Source organism: Grammomys surdaster, unplaced genomic scaffold, assembly GCF_004785775.1.
Source record: "Grammomys surdaster isolate TR1022 unplaced genomic scaffold, NIH_TR_1.0 125581, whole genome shotgun sequence".
NCBI lineage: Eukaryota > Metazoa > Chordata > Mammalia > Rodentia > Muridae > Grammomys > Grammomys surdaster.
In genome coordinates, this window is record NW_021620427.1 from 1,103,579 (window position 1) to 1,125,860 (window position 22,282).

The following is a 22,282-nucleotide window of genomic DNA, read 5'->3' on the forward strand; positions in this document are numbered from 1 at the left end:
CTTTCTTTCTTTCTTTCTTTCTTTCTTTCTTTCTTTCTTTCTTTCTTTCTATTGTTTCATTATGTGGTCCTGGCTGGCCTAGAACTCTCTATGAAGACCAGTCTGGCCTTGAACTCACAGGAATGCAACTGTATCTGCTTCTGGAGTTCTAGAATTAAAGGCATGTGTCTCTACTGTCTCACCACTCCCAGGCAGTCTAAGAGTGTTTTGTGACTGTGTAGTAGTGTTTCTCAGTTTGTTGACTAACTGTGCAACAGTCATCGGATGAGTTTGTTAGAATTGTGGTTCTCAGACATGACCTTCTCCCTCTGAAATCCATACTGGGGGTTGGGGCTTCGTAATTCCTCATTTAATAAATTTGCAAGAGATTATTGTATGTAATGATATGTGAAAGACATTTTATAAAGAAAAGATCAAAAAGATATATTTAGTTTGCCAAGTAATACTTAGCAGCTATAATCTATTTGCACTTTTTTGAGGGTAGGGCAGTTAGTTTAGACTTAGCAACTACTATTCTACTCATACTTGGGGAATTTCAGTATATCGTACTAGCCCATAATTACTAAGCCCAGACAATGTCATGATCACCCATCCTTGATGTAATTTTATGACTTAATAACTAGATTGGAATACTGGCTACTGTACAATATTCAGCAATAAATGTTTAAGGATGTTTACAATTTTGTTTCATGCTCCGTTAAAAATATGCTCACTAATTTTTGTCTAGAATTAAAAAGGAAACATAAGATGTGAACCTTCAATCTAGAAAGTCAGCAAAGGATCTCATCCGCAAGGGGCTGCTGAGCTTTTTGTAAAACAGTAAAACATTGTATTGTTATGTTCCAGCAGGTCACATATGAAAGTGTCTCCATGGACCAGTGGGATCACTATAACATGGGAACTTGCCAGCAATGCAAAAATTCACATGATACCCCATCTAGTGATTAGAATATACGTTAAATAAGATGTCTGGGTGATTCATATGTTACTAGTTCTTTAATATAGGTTCAAGACTGCTTGTCTACACAAGACTTGAGGATTTCTTTTTGTAATTAAAAGTATATTTACAAGAATAGGTGGTATTTTCAATAACATAAAGGCAGCAAGCCAGCCCTTGAATGGTAAGAAGGTTCTTATGTGGAAGGCACAGATACAATTTTACAGTTGTAGGGTAAATTAGAAAAGTGTTGAGCAGAATTACCAGTGGCTTAAGTAGAATCCTGACAGTCACTTTCATGGCTATTTATTAATTTTTAGTGAATTTTCCAAAAGAGTTCTCTTCTCTGATGTGGATATACTGAAGATACTGTGCATTAAACACAGAGGAATTACAGATAGGGAGACCATCATGGTGATTATAAGCTTGTTAAGGGGAGCAATGGTGGAATTGCCGCATTTATGTCAGCTGGATCACTTTTTATGGGTGAGGTGAACTAAATTTTACTTAATCCAATAACAGATCACAGGTATGATTCCACATAAATCTAGCTCTGGGAAAGTGAGTTTCTTCATGTTCCTTTCAGAATCATGGGTGAAGGGTTACCTATGGTAGCCTGGGTAACTTAAAGACATCTGCTTCATCATACCAACCCTCTCCCAGTCACCACCCAACCTTGGTTTTGATGTAGGAAAGCTTCAGCAAGGGCACTCCCTGTCCAACTTCTAGACAGATCTGCCATTCTATACCTCTCCTCTTTGCAGTTTACTGCTTAGGTAGTCTTAGGGAGGGGCCATGTGAATCTTAGGCATTTTCTGATCCTTGGAAGTTTTATTTTGTTTTTAGGCCTAATGAGGCTTCTTCATCTTCTAGAGTGAACATTCCTATTCAGAGGAAATAGCTATTTGACTGATTAATGGCTCTGATAGTTTTTTACAACAACTATTATTATTATTTTGATTGATGTCACAAGCAAAAGACTTAGAGAAAAAAGATTGTGGGTTAAGAACCTTGAATATTTAATATATAATAATAGGTAACATAATATAGATATCACCAAAGACATATATTACTGTTATTATTCAAAACAAAAAACAAAACAAAACAAAAAAATGAGTCAAATGTCAAGGAGTGCCCCCAGAAAGGTAGAAAGATACCTTAGAATTTTTAAAATATGAACTAGAAATTCATTTCCTTGGAATATATGAGCGGGAACTAAATGTGTTCTGATAAGAAGATTTTATTCCATTTCTTGACTTCTGAGATTTCGTGAACTGAGTAATTCTATTATTGGTGAGCGTAGAGCTAAATTACCTAGATTAGGCTTCAATTGAAACATGGATCCATTTACCTCTGTTGGCCAGAGACTTGTATAAGAGGAATGAAATATGAGCTTTATGGGTCAGGTCTGCAATCACTAAGGACTCTATGGTCATCTATTCCTGACCTAATTTCATAACTTAGCAAGTAGGATTGGAATATTGGCTACTGTGAAAAAATTCAGCAATAAATATTTAAGGAACTTCAGTTATAGGTAATTTTATTACATCCCTTTTGTTAAAGTTAGGATACTTTAAAAATAGCTATTAAGATAAAAAAAGTTTTAAAATGTTGAGAAGTCACCAGCTCTGTCGATAATAGAGAAAATGAAAGATGAAAACAAGAATGACATAGATTTAATTAGCCATCGTCATTCTTTTTTCTTTTTCTTTTCTTTTCCTTTTTTTTTTTTTTGGTTTTTCGAGACAGGGTTTCTCTGTGTAGTTCTGGCTTTCCTGGGACTCACTCTGTAGACTAGGCTGGCCTCGAACTCAGAAATCCGCCTGCCTCTGCCTCCCAAGTGCTGGGATTAAAGGCGTGCGCCACCACCGCCTGGCCCATCGTCACTCTTTAGAGAAGAGAACCTCCTCCCTAGGTACTGATGCATTAATATTGCCAAGTATGTTACTAATCGCATAGTAGACTATTCTTTTATACATACCAGCTTAATATCTCTACACTCGTGGGTAGTTAGCACTAGGACTCAAGTGTGTTGACACTACAGATGCTTCTGTGTTTTCTGTAATTTGATCACAGCAAGGTGAGGGTATCCCCCTTCTTTCTCTGTTCATCATAAGCCTTCTTAGACAAAATCCATCATTTGAGAATGAGTGTTTAGATGTGGAAAAACAAAACATCTTCCCTAACTGGCAAAATAGATGGGCTTGGGAGACCATCATTCATTTCTGAGACTTGGCTCCCTGCCCCTCTGTGTGCATACAATGGCACTTTCCTTATTCCATGGAGTGTTGGTCCCCCCACCTCCATCTATGTTTCCTTTATGTCCAAATGGGAAAAGAAAAAGAGAAACAAAAGAAAACATACAAACAAACACTACAACAGCTTTCTGAGCTGTTTTCAGAAAAATAAATCATCTTTCTTAGACACAAGCTGCATAAGAGTTGGCAATTTTGTTGTCACTTTGGTTTATAAAGGCAAAGGTCACTATCTAATAGGCCTCTGGATGGAATTGATATGTTCTTCAAGATCCTGTTGTGTGCATCTGAGCTTCTCCAGGATTTATGCAGAATGATTCGTGGTCAGGGACAGAAGTAGTAGCATTCCGGAGGAAACTGTGCTTTTCTATCTATAGACTGAAAAGTTCAGTGTCCTGTACAGGTAATCAGTTAGTGAGAACCACAGTCAGCCCCTGTTTAAACATCAAACAGGTTATTTAGAAACAAAGTTAAATTTACCATGTTTGCTATGTTTACCAACAACAAGCACCAAAAAAATGCCTTAGCTTTCTGAATTAGTTCTAATTGATGCTTGTTAGTATTAATTTCCCAATGAAATATAAGATTTTGTCCCTCTTTTCACTCTGGCAAAATGCTTGGTTTCTGGAAGTCTCAGATCTCCCTCACCCACTCTCTCTGTATGTATATATGTGTCTGTGTGTACATGCACACACATGTGTATTAGCACCAGTGTGCATGTGCTCTTGCATATGCATGCATGTGCACACGTGTGTCTATGTGCATATGCTTCCCAATTTTTCCTCTTCCTTTCAATTAATTAAATGCACACATGTATAAATTAGCCCTTGTGATACCCAATTGTGTGCTAGGTTGGTGGATGATTGGGAGAAGATTAAAAAAGAACCTAAGGCAAACTGTTCTTGAAGATGAAATGGCATGTGGTTTGTTAAGATGATTTTTTTTTTCTATCTTACAACTAAAAGTAAGGAAGATTTTTTCTTTTTTTCTCCCTGATTAGATGGCTTCACTGGATTTGTGGCAAATAAATTGACAAGCGAGGGCACTCATGACAAGAGAGTGATAATTGATGATGGCAGGTGGGGGCCTGTTGTACTGGCATGTCCTGTGGAGGGTGAGCCAAGGACATCTATCAATCAAATTGGTGACAGCAGCCAGGGAGACTTAATTGGAGATTCATTGAACCTTTAATGATGTGACAGAGAAAAATAAGGACGCTTAAAAGGCTCCTGGCTATTTTTTCCCTTTTCTTCCAATAATTCTCATAGGAGTGGAAAGTGGACATGGCTCCAGGGTTGAACATTCACTGTTTCCTTCAAAGTTAATCACATTGTTCTGAGAGGTGCGTCGAATCTACACCTGAGATTTAGAAAGTTGTCTGCTACATGGCTTTAGCGTGTAATCAGGGCTCCTTAGCATGTGCTCAGGTGCATAGAGTTACAATAGGAGTAGGTACCGCTGACAATAGCTTGGGTTCCAAGCAACACTAGGAGGTTACTGTTTTCTCCAACTCAAAGCCCCACCTGCCTTTCCTTCTAAATATATTTCCTCTTAGCCTGAGTGCTTTGCTTAATGCCTGACAGAGAGCCAGTTGTTTGAATGTATTTCACATAGATACGGTGGGTGAAAAGACAAGCAAGACGATCTTGCCATCTAAGATTTTATTCAGTCCTATCTATGAGTCTATGCATTTCCTTATTAATTTAAAATGAGATATTGGACACCTGATGTGTATGCTTCTTGCTTTGTTTATGCAAATCCACAGATGAAAGAGGTTGGATACTTCTTCGAAGAAAGTTACAACTCTGAGAGGGACAAAAAAAAGACACGTATGATAAATGTTGCAGCATGACAGATAATAACTGGTGATTATTGTGAGGATGATATCCAGGCCGGGACAGGCTGTAGGCGAAGGGACACTTAAGTGACATGTTTTGTCTTTCATGAAACTTACTGTAGTTGTTAAAATCTTCCATGTGAAATTATGGGGAAGGAAGGACAGATCTCAGGTTTGCTATGGCAGAGATTCTATATGTAATGATAGCCACAGTTACCAAACCGGGACTACTTTGTTGATAGAAGACAGAGCTTATTCATCTTTTCTGATCCTTATCAACTGTTTTAAAGTTGGCATTCCAATACATATTATCTTCTCCACAAATCACTGAATGCAAATGTGACTAATTCATTATTCAATAGAGACGTAAGTGGTTTTTTAAATTCTTAGAAGATTTAGGTCTACCCAAGTTCATTTTGCTTTCTACTGTATCTAGTCACATGTTAAATATTTACTCTCTATGCTATATTCTCCAACAATGGTGGAATTTGAAGTCCCTCGTGGAATCTTAACTGTTAATAGATGTATCCTATTCCATTGTCTGCATCTATGTCTGTTTTTTGTTATTTCCTTATGTATCTATAGACAGTCTTAACGAAAACTCATAGGTGCAAAAAAGTACATCAGTTGGGAACCTAATACATAGGAAAGGTTATGCTGATTTTTCATTATTATTAAGATTCAGTTTTGAGTAACCAAATATACATTATGGTTTTCAGTAAAAGTCATTAAAAATAATTTGAGGCAGGTGGTATAGGAGAAAAACATGTTAATTAGAAGATTTGGGGGATAGAGTTTGAAAAAAAATACTTTAGAATTTTATTCTACATTTACTGAATTAAACCATTTATTTATACTGGAAATTTTTATGTAGGGATAATTCTTTTATTGTTCTTTTTGTGGCAAATTGAACAAATCTTCAATTAACTCTGTCTTAGAAAGGCACAATTCATGGTGTTAGTTTTACATAGACCAACAATGTGGACCATGATCCTCAGAACCTCTTTGGAGAGTAGATATGGATGCAAATGCTGTGACAATTCTGTATAAATATTCTGGGAAACCATTCCTGTCTCTTAGGACATTTCCGTACACTCTCACTCTAACCAGTGCAGCAGGACAGCCTTGGCTTTTTAAAGGAACTTGATACACACACACACACACACACACACACACACACACACACACACACACAAACATTTTTTTGTCTGAGGCAGCACTTAGCCTTTTTGAATTGGTTTCACCATTTGTCATGGATATTTAGATTATTTGAGTGTCTTTCAATTGACTGAAGACAACTAAAATATTCTTCAGTTGGGTGTATTCTTACAACTTTAAGAGCAATGAGTTCCTTCCTTTTTTATTTTTTTAAATTAAAATACAATGACACCATTGTATTCTTCCCCCATTTTAATTATTATAAAATTGATGAGGATGGAAATTTTTATAGAAAACTTCTACCATTCATTGCTGATTGTGCAAATCCCAAGAAGCACTGAAATATTGCCAGTCAATTTAGCTTCTCTGGTATTCACAGGCATCTGCCAATAGTCTGAACAGTGTTTACAATATTATGGAAAAGTATAATAGCACATAGTTGATTATAAGTCTTCTTTAAAGCAGGATATAGTTAACTATAGACTGCGACATTTTTCAATGATTTGAACTCCGTGAGAGTCTGAGATTCTTTCTTCTTTCTTAGCATACTATAAGTACTAAACACTTTTGAGAAACAAATTGCACAGATTTAATATAAAAGCCATTTTGATTTATCTAACCTAGAACTATGAATGTTGCTTAGTAACACAATCTTTAGTATAATAAAATATAGTGAAACATCTTAATTTTCTAATTTTATTAGAACTATATATAGATCCTTAGCTAATACATGTAGATTTAAAAATTGTAAAGGAACATAGCCTGAACAAAAGGAAATATTATCTGTTAGAAACCCATTAATAATATAACATGTGTTCACTTTGGGTATATTATGGCAATACATAAATCACTGTATATAAGTTAATATTAATAAATTGACAACTCTCTAAGTAAGTGTTTTGATCACAATTTTATATTTCAGGGATGTTAAACTATAGTTTATGACATAACTATAGCCCTTACATACCCATATTTTATGGCCATTGAATTTATAATTTTAGTGCTTCTATGAATTCAATGAAAATGATAATATGACATAAAATTCAAATGATTGTAAACTCATTTTGGAGTACAGCTACATGTATTCATTTACATGTCGTCAGCCGCTGCATCCAGGCAGTTGTGTCTGTGACACAACTGAGTAAACACAGAGCAGGGACACTTGATGTAAAGTCTATACTATGTGACTCTGCTGAGAAAAGTTTGGTAATGAAAGTAAGGCTACACTTTCATATTTTCAGCGATTTTAAAAAGAAACATTAAGTCCATTAAGGTATTGGTTTTTTAACTGTTTCCTCATGACGCCCAGTAACCATGAATTATTGACTATACACACATGCATGTAGAAAAAAATTATTCATAAAAGAATTTTATTAGTTTTAAGTTGGTATTTACATTTTTTTGTGTATGTACAAAGCAAGAAGAAAATAGTTTGTCTTGACAGAAATATGGATGGCTAGAGGTTGTGAGACATTTATGAGTGATGGGATAGACAGGTAGAGGTTCTTAGGATCCACAAGTACTCACTACTGTTTTATGCTTAGCTGTTCTATCTATCTATGCTATAAGATGACCTTTCACAAGATTGCATTGTATTTCCCCATTGCTGAGATTCAGTGATTAAACTTTCTTCTGACAAAGACATTTGAGAGAGATGAGAAAGGGAGAATTAGGAATGAATGACTCCTGTGTTTGTAAAACAGCACCAGGAATTAAATAAGATAATGCATGTGAAATGCTTAGCAGAAACCCTAGTAGAAAGTCAATAAACAATAACCCTCATTATGGTTGTCAGAGACCCACCTTTAGAATGTCTATAACTCATCATAGACACCTCAGGCATTCAGACATATTGGAGTCAGTCTTATTTATTTATTTATTTATTTATTTATTCTCAAATCGTAATTCATTCACACAGGGGTTATAAACACAGAAAGGCAGGATGTGGGGAAGGGGATGACACTGGAGTGTGGGTGTTCAGCGGGAATACAGATATCTTCAGAACCGGGTATCGGCTGGGTGAAGGTTCAGGGGACAAGTCACTATGACTCTGCCTATGACTCGCTTGACCTTATCTAAGTTGGTATTGTCTGCCAAGGCTACCTATTTACAAGGTCTATGACTACTCAGGATTGTAGATTTCCACAAAAGCTGCCTGTTTACATTAGCTTATAGCCATCTGTTTCAATGTTTTTCCACTGAGACCCAAGACTTGGTGTTAGTATACATGTATGACAGGCCTATTGCTGATTTTAGGCCTATAGTTGATTTTAGGCCTTCAGTGTGTAAGCAGGGCTGCCCTTGACATCTCCTCCCTTTTCTAAGTATAGAAGGGCTGTGGCAATTCTAACCAAATTATTTATCTGCGAAGGCAGGGATAGAGGCCTGACCTCCAGTAATTGAAGGGGACCTTGTAATGGCTCCAGTCCCCCTGTCATTGTCCAGTGAGGCATGAGAGCCATACCCATCCCTATGTATTTTTCCTGGAGAGGGGATACTTTTGACATCAACCCCTATGCAGTCAGGCTTGTCCCTCAGGGAACCTAGAGAGATACTTTTATCTTTTATTTATATTCCCTTGCAGTGCTTAGCTTCACAGCCTAAGTAAGAATTCAGATCACCAGTCAGAGGGGGTTCTGGGTGGCCCCTCTCTGCTTGGTCTAGGGGCAGAAGTCCCCCCTTTTAGGTTGGGTGGAGATGGGTTTTGGAAACACCCTATATAAAGTAACAACCTCATCTTGAGTCTCGTGGTCCTCCATAGCTAACTTATGATAATGTATCTGAATAGGTTTTGCTACCAAATTATTTATCTGTTGTATCACAGAGTTAGTCCGCCTATGTGAGGCCCAGGGACCAGCAGAAATAAGCAAAAAGAAACCAAATAATGGTCCCAAGATGGGAGGAAGTAGGGTTGACAACCTTGGAGAGGCTCTTGTACCAGCTTTCATCTGTCTCTTTCCCTCTCTGATTTTTCTCAGGGCCTTCACTGACCTATTTCATGCTGTCTTTTACCCTCCTTGTCTTGTTTATGTAAAGGCAACATTCTTCTTTAAGGGCTGTACACAATCAAGAGCTGCACACAGCCTTTTCTATTGTGATAGAGTAAATCGAGTCCCATAAGGATCTTTGCGATTTTAGGAAGTCTCTTCAGACAGTGAAATGAGGGATTTCTTCAGATAAGTGATGTCAATCTCTAACTGTTTGATGTTCTTGTCAGTGGCTCTTCAAAGTTTTGAGTAGTATAATTTCGGAGGCCAGCTTCTGGATTAGAACTTCTAACAGCAGACATCATGGGTGATTCATTTTTCCCGGGGATGCTGCCTGAGTTAAAGCTCCTTGGAGGCCCTCTTTCTCTCGGTTTTCTGAGGTTGAGTACAGAGCTGCCTCCTGAGACCTGCTCTATGCTCAGGCCCAGACCGGATGGAGACAGTCTTTTAGACTATAAATATATTGTATTGTATTAGATGGGGAAATATACTTATCCTCTTAGAAAATACCTATAAAAATAACTCCCCACTTTCAAGGGCTACTAAGTAACTAGAAGGTAGATGTGAATCCATTTCTTCCTAAATATGCTCTCGAGAGATCAGAAGGACTAAGGAGTACGGGAGTCCTTTCTCTTACCATAAGATTCATCTAGAAACCAGGAATTGGAAAGGGCTTTGTTACTATCAGACCCAGTTGCTGTGGCATTGAGAAAACAGAGATTATTATAGGGATAGCTGGGGTGACCTGGGCTTCCTACTTTCTATTATACTGTATATACCATTGTATTTTAAAGGCAGGTTCTGCATCTTAGAAAGACTGAAGTTGACTTATCAATCTTGTATTTTCCCTTCAAAGGCATTTATTTTTTCTTTTCTTTTAAAATTTATTCTTCTTTTAAACATTATATCTCAACTGCAGACTCTTCCCCCAATACACTTCACCGCACACTCTCCTGATCCACTGCTCCTCTGTTTCTCTTCAGAACCAGTAGACCTCCTGCAGTGATATCAACTGAACACAGCATACTAAGTTACAATAAAACTAGGCACATACCCTCATATCAAAGCTGGAGGATGGAACCCAGTAGGAGGAAAAGAGACCCAGGAGCAGGCAAAAGAGTCAGAGTCAACCTGATTTCCACCATTAGGAGTTCCACAAGAACACCAAACTAAAGAACCACAACGTATATGCAGAAGATCTAGCACAGAAGCATGCAGGCTCAGTGAAAACCACTTCAATATCTGTGAGTCTGTTCAGTTGATTGAGTCCTGTTTAGTTGACTCTTCGGGCCATGTTTTCCTGGTGTCCTCAACCATTCTGGCTCCTGCAATGCTTTCTTCATCCTCTTTGGCTAGGTTCCCTGAGCTCTGCCTAAGGTTTGGCTGTGGGTCTCTGTATCTGCTTCCATCAGCTGCTTGAGGAAGCCCCTCTGATGACAGTTGGGCTATGCACTGATATTTATGATTATAAAAGAATATTGAGAAGCATTTCATTGACTTTTTTGCCATTTATGTTTGGTTTCACCATAGGGCCACCCAGCTTTCAATTCTTGGTGATCAGGCATTGTCAGTCATGGGTAATCTCTTGTGGCATAGGGGTAGACATCAAGTTAGAATAGTCATTGCTTGACCCCTCCCACACGTTCTGAGCCAAGGATTTCTCCAGCACATCTTAAAGACAGGGCAGGGGACTTTGTAGATTGACAACTTTGTGTACCAGTCCTGCTAACAGAAGTCAAAGGTACTTTTTCATTAGTGTTTGTTTTGTTTTGTTTGTTTGGTGTTTTGAGATGGTGAGTGTGTGTGTGTGCGTGTGTGTATGTGTGTGTGTGTGTAGTTCAGGCTGTCATGGAACTCTAGACTAGGCTATCCTTGAACTCAAAAGATCAACGTGCCTTTGCCTCCTGACAGTGGGGATTAAAGGCATGGGCCACTACCACTGGCTAGTTTCCTAACTCCTAAGCAGTCATTTTAAAATTTCTAAGCTTCAGGTTCTTTGCACCATAAATTCTTTTACAGTCTTACATGTTTTTCATATTTTTCTAGGAGTAAGTCCTAGAAGATAAAGCCAGAGATAAGAGAGAAGGACTGACTCAACTTGCATTGAGGATCTAGACTCAAATGCCAGGAGAGCCCAGGCTAACAATGACTTTACATATCAGTAACGGAATGGGAGAAGAAAGATTATGGGAATACAGGGACAATGTGACTGTACCTTGCAAAAGGGGCAGCTACCATTCAGAGCCATTCTATGGACATATCTGTATATCGTACTGAATTTGCTATCTTTCCTACTAATTCAATAAAGTTCAAAACCAGACTGCTAAGTATAGAGGCATGCTTTTCTTATTACTGTGGAAAAAAAACACATCTGCAACCTAGTTTGGACCCCTTAAGAAACATCTTTAGCAATAAACATTATTGGTATTTTCATTACAAAAGTGAACATTTCCCAGGTAATTTGGATTGTAGAGTTTGCAGTTTAATATTTTATGACTTTTTCTCTCCTCAGTATTTTTATGTCAGGAGGAAGGCACACCATGATTAGCCTGCAGATTCAGTGTGGCTTTGTGGTTCAAACATTAGCTTGCATCAAACGGCTCTGCTTTTGTTTTCTGCTTGAAAAAACTGACACTTGTTATGGTTCTGCTTACTGTGTGAGCCATCCCCTGTTGACTTCTGGACAATCACTATAAATCTCTATTATGCTGCTGTTATTGTCTTGTTATACTGGCGCTGTTGAGGCATCTTCTCAAGGGACGGGAGCCCAGGTGTGCACATACAGAGGGAGGAACACTCTCCTTTAAACACACACAAATAGCTCTTTTATTTGGCACAACAGACATAAACGTTAGTGTAGCCAAAGGAATCTTGAACAGATATTTGCATTGCAAATTTTTCAGAAACCGTAGTAGCAAAGGTATCAGAGCTCAATCTGCTAGCCATTTGAATTTTGTTATTTCAGAGAGCAATCCATCTTTTTTATTTTTATTCCAGGAAAAAAAGAATTCAGAGAGTTGAAACGCGGTGTCTCGCAACCAGGCTCCAAGGCATAAGAATTCCTCATAAAAACGAATATATTCTTGTTTCCCGTGAAATTCAGTTATATAGACTTCCTTTTACAGGTACCTTTTCTTTACGCCTTGTTCTGAGCATATGCGCAGGGTTAAATTCTCCTGTGGTATACTCATTGTTTTGTTATCCAAACTGACGGGAGATGTGGATGGCACTTTGTCAGATAGTCAAGCATAGGGTTTTCCAAAAGCAAAGCTTCAGTGATTCCCTGTATTGCATTGTGAAGATGTTGATTCTTGGACCTGAGATCTCCTGATGTGACAAACACTTAGATGAGGAAGTGCAGACAGGTGGGAATGCTTTCGAGGCATGGATGGAATTTAAGGAAAATGTAATAAAAGCTGGACTATCTGTGTTTTTTATTTTTAAAGAAGGCTAAAAGTATATTTCTTAAAGTAGAAGGAAAAAAATGTTGACTTTTGCAGTAACTATTTCTTTATTTATTATTAGCTAACATGTCATATTTTTGCTGATGAAATCCCCGGTGAAATTTTGACTGACTTATTTGTGGTACTGGGAAACTGAATCTCTTGCTTCTGGGGTCTTCTCTGTGCTAGGGAAGTGCTTCACCTTTAAGCTATAGCTCTTGTTCATTTACTTTTATTGTTTTCTGAATTTATTGAAAAAGAAAGTGGAAAGTACAGGTAATGGCTGGTTTTGTGTGTCAGCTTGACACAAGCTGGTGTTATCACAGAAAAGGAGCCTTCCTTGAGGAAATGCCTCCCTGAGATCCAGCTGTAAGGCCTTTTCTCAATTAGTGATCAAGGGGGCAGGGATTCATTGTGAGTGGTGCCATCCCTGGCCTGGTAGTCCTGGGTTCTATAAACAGGCAAGCTAAGCAAGCCAGGGGAAACAATCCAGTAAGCAGCACTCCTCCATGGCCTCTGCATCAGCTCCTGTCCTGTGTGAGCTTCTGTCCTGACTTCTTTGTTGATGAACAGCAATGTGGAAGTGTAAGCTTCCATACCCAGGCCAGCCTGGGTGAATTCTAGACTAGCCTGCTATAAGACTGAGACTGCATGTACATCTCAAAAACCAATAACAACAATACACATGCTATCATATTCTATCTATCTATCTATCTATCCATCTCCTTATATGTGTGTGTATATATATATACATATAAGCATCTATGTGTATATTTGAACATACAAGCAGTTTTATTTTGTGAAAAAACAAAGTAATACTCTTTGAATCATTTTTGCTTTAATTTAGAAATATGCTATACTCTCTCTCTCTCTCTCTCTCTCCATATATATATATATATATATATATATATATATATATATATATTCAATTAGAATATGAAAGAAAATATCTGTTAACCAAGATTTTGTACTTGAAAAATTCTTTGCTTTTAGAGTGTAAGAAAAATACTTTTGTGTGAGCAAAATATGAAATTTCAAATAGAATTTAGTTAAAGAAATATATTATCTCCTTCAAGAAAGAAAATGGTCACAGTAGAGAGGTTAGAAGTCTGAGAACTTATGATAAAATTTCCAAATAGCTACTAACTGAAGAATAACACAGCACCTTCTGATTTGTGAAAAGGAAATTTCACCAAGAAAAAAGAAAAAGAAACTTTAAGTAACAGTGCTACACAAACTTTGACCGAACATGGTTATTGGAATTAAGTATTTGAAAATCACTGTATGATTCAAAACCCAAGAAAGGCAGTTAGTTTACGAGTAGCAAAGTTAAATCAACATGCTGAATCTATGTGTGTTTTAGAGATATTAGGTAAAGGAATAAAATTAGAAAGTGTACTTAAACATGAACAAAGGAGAAAATCAATTGAGAATAGATGAGACCAAGTTAAAATAAGAGAGGGGGGAAGGGGGAGGGAGAGAGAGAGAGAGAGAGAGAGAGAGAGAGAGAGAGAGAGAGAGAATAATAGGAAAAAGATTAAAGGAAAAATAATAATAACAAAAATAACGCAAATAGAAATGTGGTCAAATTTGTAATCAAGTTGAATGAAATTCTACCCCAAGATAGATGATTAGGATGAAATAAAAAGTAATAGAATTTTATTTGGTTTATAGGTTTAAGCTTTTATATTAAAAAAAAAAGAATTTTAACACTATGTCCAAAATAGTCATTTAATATTTTAGAATGCTGTGACGACTCACTAAGTAGGCCAGAGTTAAGTCTGACATTCCCCCATGGATGTGAACTTCTCTGGCCCCCGTGCTCACTTTGCTCTGGTGTGCAAGCTTCTTTGCACTCCAGAATCCACCTTGTCACACAGAAACATCATTGGGACCTCGTTCCCTCTGCTTGGGGTATCCTACTGCCTCTCTTTCTTTCTTGTTCCCCTTGGCTCAAGCATACAAAGAGAAGAGAGCCATCTGAGAGCTAAGGACATGTCCTCACCAAAGAACCGAACAAGCCAGCACCTTAATCTTAGGATTCCTCATCTATAGTACTGTGAGAGAATAATGTCTAACTGTTTAACCAGTGTGTGGTATCCCACATATCAGACTTGATTTGACTAATATGGTTTCCTAGACAAAAATCTAAATCCCCAGGATGTATTTAGGACAAAGTGTAAGAACACATTATCTAATCTATATTGCCAAGCAGTTTAAATGAAACTATTTTTTATGATATGTTTAATATAGAGTCAATAAATATAATGGCATTTAGTATTTTCTTACATTAAATAGATTATTTCTAGGGTTTCGATATCTTTTTGAAATTCGGCAGTAATCTACAAGTTAGAGCTTCCAAAAGCAATAGTACAATAAAGATTATACCTAGACTCCTCTGTGGTCATAGGAAATACTGGATTAACAAAGACAGGAACTTTGATAATTCTTAAAATATTTGCTAATAATAATTTTGTAAATGGTTCTTCATGCTGATGTGACATTTTTTGTAAAGGAAAACGTGTTTACTCAGTTTTAGCTAAGTTTATCCTATGTTGCTCAGAAATGACTACTCATAAAATGAAACCTTTACTTTTCAGACTTTTAAACAACCATATTTATATTAAGAAAATCAGAAGAAAGTTTTATAGGAAATAGTTCAGTAAAGGTATCTGTGTTTTTATTAATTATAAGTAATAAAGACCTAGGTATTCCTCACATTTTTATTTTTACAAGATTTTCTAGCTACTATTTCAGGTCCTGCCTCCTCAACAGTAAGTTCTGTCACACGTGTCTCAGAGAATAGTTTTCAGTTTTACTTTATCTGCTTCCTTCAGCTGTATTGTGTTTAGTCAGTGATACATGGAGAATTAAAGAAGTACCATACATTATCCAGAAGAAGTCAGCCTTAACTGAATTGGCTAAGTCTATAAAGATATAAACATTTGTTATTCACTTTTCAGAAGTCATTTTTCAGCTATGGACTGAATTATGTTGTTTCCTTCAACAAATTTGTATATCCCACTCCTAATCTTAAAGGCCACATCTTCAAAAACAGTCAGATTGAAGACGATGTCCTCAGCATATGAATCTGGTGAGGGAGGTTGTAATTCTGGGGCTACCACGTGACAATGCAATATATTTTAGGTGCTTTAAGGAAGAGATATGATGCAGTTCCATCTCTATCCATTGTAGGCACAGAGTGAGAAATTGACTGGCCAGAGGCGAGGAAAACAATCCTCCCCACAAATCAAACTAGGTAGGATCTTGATCTTTGGATTCCTAGGCTCCAGATCTGTGAGAAAATAAATTTCTGATTTTTAAGTCACCTCCCCCACTTCATTCCTTGGTCTGTGATATTCTTTTATGACAGCCTGAGCTAAGAAAATTCATCTGCCCCCTTTGTCACTTTTAAAGGGATTTCTTTGTTCTGAGATCATATCAGGAGGAATAAAGTTGACAAATAGAGAGAGTGTACGAGACACAGAAATATGAACAAATCAGATACAAAGATGCATCGGTTTCTTTCTGAAACCGAAAAGTATAATTAACTGAAGAACAATTTATTTCAGTGAAAAACAACTATGGCAGAAGTAATGTCATGCTTTCCCAACTGGAGTGATAAAAATAACATTTTCCCACAGATCAGAGCTTGCAACCAAAAGGTCACACGTGGTATAATCAGTCTATTTGTTTCAAGCCTATTTCTCAGCATGCTCTATAATTTAAAGCTAATCAGACACTCAGTGGAAATATAACATAGAATGCATTTACAGCTTTTGATATATTTAACCCTGACTGCATTATCTTTGAGAACTACTGTTCTATAGGGAAATCTACTTTTCCATTTCTTAGAAGTCATATTTTATTTACTTTTGTGTGTGGACACATGATGATATGAACATGCCATGGGATGTGCTTATGGAGGCTGGGGGAAAACTAGAAAGGGTGGTTCTTAGCTTCCATTAGGTCTAGGGATGGGACTGATGCTGCCAGATTTGGTAACAAGCACATGTGACGGGATGAGCCCTTTCTCCTGTAGTTTGCTTCACTAATTCCTCAGGCCATGATGATTTGTTTTACTTATGTCAAGAAGATGCTCATGGATATGACAGATGCTGACTGGCAGTGCTTGCTAAGGTCTCTTGCCTTTCATGCTGTGTTGTTCCTCAGTGCCTGGTGGCTACGACATGCATAAAGACCTGGACTAGTGTGAGAGGTTATGAGATACAGGGAGTCAAATAATCCCTGTGGCCTCCTCTCTATGACATGCTAACTCCTGGACCTGGAAAGATCACCTTACACCCCACCCCCACCCAGTTGTGCTGACCCAGACCAGAAGTATATCTGGGTGACTCATAAGAATATGAATGGCAGTGATGGCTGTATGCATGCCACTAATTTTAGAGATACCTTGTTATGAAGCAAATGTTCATTGATCCAAAGCCATTTTAAAAAGAAATCAGATAGAACTATCAAACAGATAGAACTTACAGAAAATATAATTTTCTGTAAGTTTGAGGACAGTTTGGTTTATAATGAATTTCAGGCCAACTAATATTGTGTAATGAGATCCCGTTACAAACATGCAAATACCAAAACCAAACCAAACCAAACCAAACCAAACCAAACCAAACCAAACCAAACCAAACCAAATTAAACAAACACCAAAAAACCCAAAAACCCTAAAACAAAGTATCACAAATTGTGAATATTCATCCATACCTCACAAAACCAGGTAGCAGTCAGAACAATTTGATACCCCAAATGAAAAAGAACACCAGAATAACAATAGACAACCTTTGTTTAATTTTTGTTTAATTGTAGCACATATGTATGGCTACTCATATACGTCATTCCTGAAATGTCTCTAATATTTAAGACACTGTTTGTCTTTTGCATATTTCATACCATTTAGTCCACTGAATACTTTACAATAAAATTAGTGTTCTTTGGCAGATGTGAAGCCTGAGGCTAAGGAAAAATTATAAATTTGCCTTGGACAGGTAATCTATAAAGGTCTGTTCTCAATGTTATGTTTTCCAGCATCTTAATGTCACCAGGACTGTAAGTGTCAGCTACAGCTAGCCAGCAGGCCTGAGTGAGTGAGCAATATGCATTGTGGATACAGTCATGCTTCTATACGATGTCTAGAAACAGTTTTGTCAAAGTCTGAATACAAAGATCACTTATGAAATGGAGTGCTTCTATTTTGATGTGAAATAGTTAACTGGTCTGAGGGAATTTTGTAAAACTTAAGTATCACTATTGTTTTTGTTATTGGCAGCTATTGATCCCTGACTGTACTGTTCAGACTCATTAACACTTTTATTACCTTGTCAATCAAAGCTCCAACAGCACCAACCAGTGACCGAAAGAATTTGCCATTATTAACAAGACTGTCTGGTGCCCAGGAGCAATGGAATCCTGCTGAAAGTGGAAGGCCACATCAGCAGGGATTTAGATAGACTCAAGATATAAAAAGTAATTCATAGGTTTTCTGTTCTAAAATCATTCGAAGAAACAGATTTTCTCACTTTCTTTGAATGCTTAGGATTTGAGTTTTAAGAAACCTTGTTTCAATCCAGTAAGGATAAAAGCTTATGTTACTTTAAACTGTTTGGGGTCCAATTTCATTGTACAAGTTTGCTGAATTGCACCGGTCCCAGGGCAAATGTAATATGTAGGCAATAAGTGTTTCTTATGTGCATAGCTAATTTTATCATTTCCTCTAATAGTGGCCTATTAGAGCAAACAGATTAGCACTTAATTGGTATCCAACAAAGAACTATTTTGGCCTTTATTTGCTATTTTTTTATTCCATTAGTGATCTTAGTCAATACCAAAGCTGAGTCCTGAATTTCAGTGCTTGTCATTACCTTGTTGAAATGCTGCATTTAGAATGTCATTATTCGCTAGATGTTCAACAGATTATCCATAAACTTGTTCCTCTGGAGCGTCCCTTACTTGCCTCATATTCAGCTTTCAACAATTCCATGGTGATTATCTTCACAGAACATAGGCATTTTCAAATATGTGAACAGCTAATTTTGTTTTATGCCTTGTATTATCTTAACAGGCACTTATTGAACAGATAACTTGTATCCTGTGCTCGTGAAGCTACAGGATATCCCAGTGAAGGCAAAATGCTTTTGCTAAGGTGTGTATAGAAATAGCCATACTACAAAGCAACCATAACTAAAAGCTATAAGACTGGTATCACGCAAACACACACACACACACGCACGCACGCACGCACGCACGCACGCACTCACGCACGCACGCGCGAACACACATACACACACTCTGAATCATAGGAATCTAACGGAGTGAGGATTTCCATGTGCTATGATCAAAGAGACCTTGTGAAACTTAATGCATGTACAGGTTTACTCATAGAAGATTTTAGCAAAGAGAAATACAAGTGAAGACAATGGTTTCTGGCTGCTTAAACTGCCACAACAGAACTACATAAGCTGCTCTCTGGAGCCTGTAAAATCTAAGACTAAGGCAGATTCCCTGTCCAGTAGGCCTTACGTTGTAGCTTATGGGTGACACCTCCTTGTTATGTACTCACATCATGGAAAGAACGATCCAGGTCCCTGAGCTCTCCTGTACAAAGGCATTATTCCCATTTATAAAGGCACTGTCCTTGTGAACTAATTATCCCAAGGCCCTGTCTTCTTACTCCGCCACTGTAGCAGGAGCCAACTCTATGTAAATACTGGGGGCAGCGAAGCTGCCAAAGCATCTCCTGCAGGGGGACCTAACTGAGGACTGTTAGATGCCTGAGAGAAGGAGGATTCCTGGCTCAGACAATGCCAGCCAATTGGGAACTGCTGTTTAGAAGAGATGCTTTCTTGGGACCGATGGGGCACGGGTGGAGCGTAGTAAAGGAGCTTGCAAGCAGCGTTCACATGATCTTGCTGCGGTTTCTCACCTGTTCACTAAGTCTGTGTTGTTGACTTCCCACCACCTCACCTGCAAACCCCGAGAACAGGTGGGGTCCGGGCGACGAGAAGTCCAGGGCACAGGCAACACATCACTTTGGGATTCACACCTCAACAGTAAATTCTTGGTGGCCATCAATATTTGTACCACAGCAATATGATAAGTGAATGTCACGTGCATATGTAAAGTTTGGTAAACAATCACTGGTTGGTCTACATATCAATAGTCAATGAGATTCATAAACTAAAATGTAATTTTGTAGAGAGTGGCATACTTTTAAAGATTTTGTGTCATAGAGGAGCATAGATGGAACACTGCTTTGGGAAAAATAACACAGCCACGCTATCTATCAGCACATTACATCTGAAATAATGATGGTTTTTCCATTGTGGATACGAACCATGGTTGATTACACCTTCTATTTCACTTGGGGTTTTACATTTGTTTAAATTGCTTATATGATCTTGATTTGACCTTGGTAAGTGGTTTGCAATAAGAAAATGATCTATTTCACTTACATTTTCTAATTCTGTATAGTACGTGTATTTAAAGCATGTGCTTATGACTCTCTGATTTTGTCGGAGTGTATTGTTATGTCTCCCTTTTCATTTCCAATTTTGTTAATTTAGATCTTTTTGCCTTTAGATTAATTTGGCTAAGGGTTTGTCAATCTTACTGATTTTCTCAAAGAAACAACTCTGTTTCATTTATTCTTTGTATTTTTTTGCTGTTATTATTTTTCATTTATTGTTTTCAGTATTGAAATTAATTATTTTTCTCATAAATTGTACCCATAAATATTTTTTAGAGGTTTCTGCTGCACTTTTGCCCATATAATTCCCGAGTAAAGGACACAGAGACACTTCAATTTATTAATAAGCTGTAGGTACGATGCTGCACAGGTTCTGAGCTAGTCTTAGCCTGCTACCTGTTAAAACCTACACAAGTGCCAGTCACTTGGCAATTTGGTGTCTCTCAGGCTGCTTCTGCTTTTGTCCTCAGGGTGAACTTCTCTTGGGCACATGCTTCTGGTCCATCCCGTCTGAGGGCAACCTCCTTCTCACTCTGTTTTCTGTGCCTCCCTAGTCATTGAGACCATTCACTTGATTCTAAGTTCCACCTTCCTATCCTCTCTGCCCAGTCATAAGCCACAGCAAATTTTGGCAATCAGGAATTAGTGGGAAGCATTGTTTACAGCATATTGTTTATACAACATACAAGACGAATCCCAACATTTCAGTCCTGAGTTTGATTATTTCTTACCATCTACTGCTTTTGGGTAGATAGAGGGGGAACTGTAATCAGGATACATTATGTTCAATGGAAAAAAATCTATTTCTAATATAAGATGATGAGGAGGAGGAGTAGGAAGAGGATGAGGAACAATAAAATCACAGCTAATTGATAGCTAATTCTATATAAGTTGACAAAACAATAAGCCCAGTATAAATTTCTATGATTAGAAGTTTTATGACTCAAATCTTTATGATAAAATGAAATAAATTTAAATATCTACTAAACTGGAAAACTAAGCTAATTAAGATTAATTTCAAAAGCTGATGAGATAGCTCAGCAGGGTGAAGGCACCAGCAGCCAAGTCCTCAGGACCCACATGGTGGAAGTTGTCATGTGCACCTTCCTTAAATTATGTGTGATCAATTATGTGTTTGTTATTAGCGGGAATATGGTACTGATTACTGTAGGGAAGATTTCTTGAATTCAACCTACCCATAATCTTCTGTGAACTGAAATCATTCCCTTTTCTCCCTATGTATTTTCAAGTTATTAAAGTAACTTTCTTCATATGCTATATTTTGACTTTGAAGGAATGTTCTCTAGGCAGATACCACCTCAATCATTTTAATAATTCTCACCATCTGTGTCTATTATGAGTTGGAAGTTGCCTGTCAGTATGCTATACTTTCAGATAATCTATAAACTACTTAAAAACATAATTTGAAAATAAGAGAGTAAATTTATGGAGCTTAGTAACATTTCTACAATCATAACCACGTTTTACCCATAATCAAGGCTTGCTTAAGAAGCAATGGTATATAGATTAGCTTGAGATAAAAAGAGTGACAGAGTGAACAGTTAGGAGAGGCTTAAGGTAGGGGATTTCAACAGAATGACACACAGGAACACAGCTGTTGGTGAGGGATCAGAGAAACTTCCTTCTGCAGTAGATGACACAGAGACACACGATGTACAGAGATTGAGAGATGCTGGAATACTCAGTTATAAATCCTCTCTTCAGGAAGAAATCAAAACATTCAAGACTCTCCCCTCACTGCTCAGGGAGCTATACAGAAGAGGAAGTCTAAAGACTGTAAGAGCCAGAGGTGATGGATGACATCACAGAAATAGTGACTCCTAGATACAACAGAGCTGATGACCTATGAACTCACAGAGACTGTGGCAGCATGCACAGAGCCCACACAGGTCCAAGTCAGACAGGGTCCCAGTGTTCAGAAGCGGAAGTGGATAAAAACTGCCAGCCTTAACCAAAAGCTATCTCCGATTGACATCTGTTTATAAGGGAAACATTTTGTCCTTCAATGGGGAATCACTGTGGATATAAACCACACTTAAGGGTAGGCCTAATGTCCAGCAATAATGTCCAACTCAAAATGAAACCAATGGTGTTTTTGTAGACTATTTGTCTCTCTTTTCTTTTTTCTTTTCTCTCCTCCCCTCCCCTCCCCTCCCCTCCC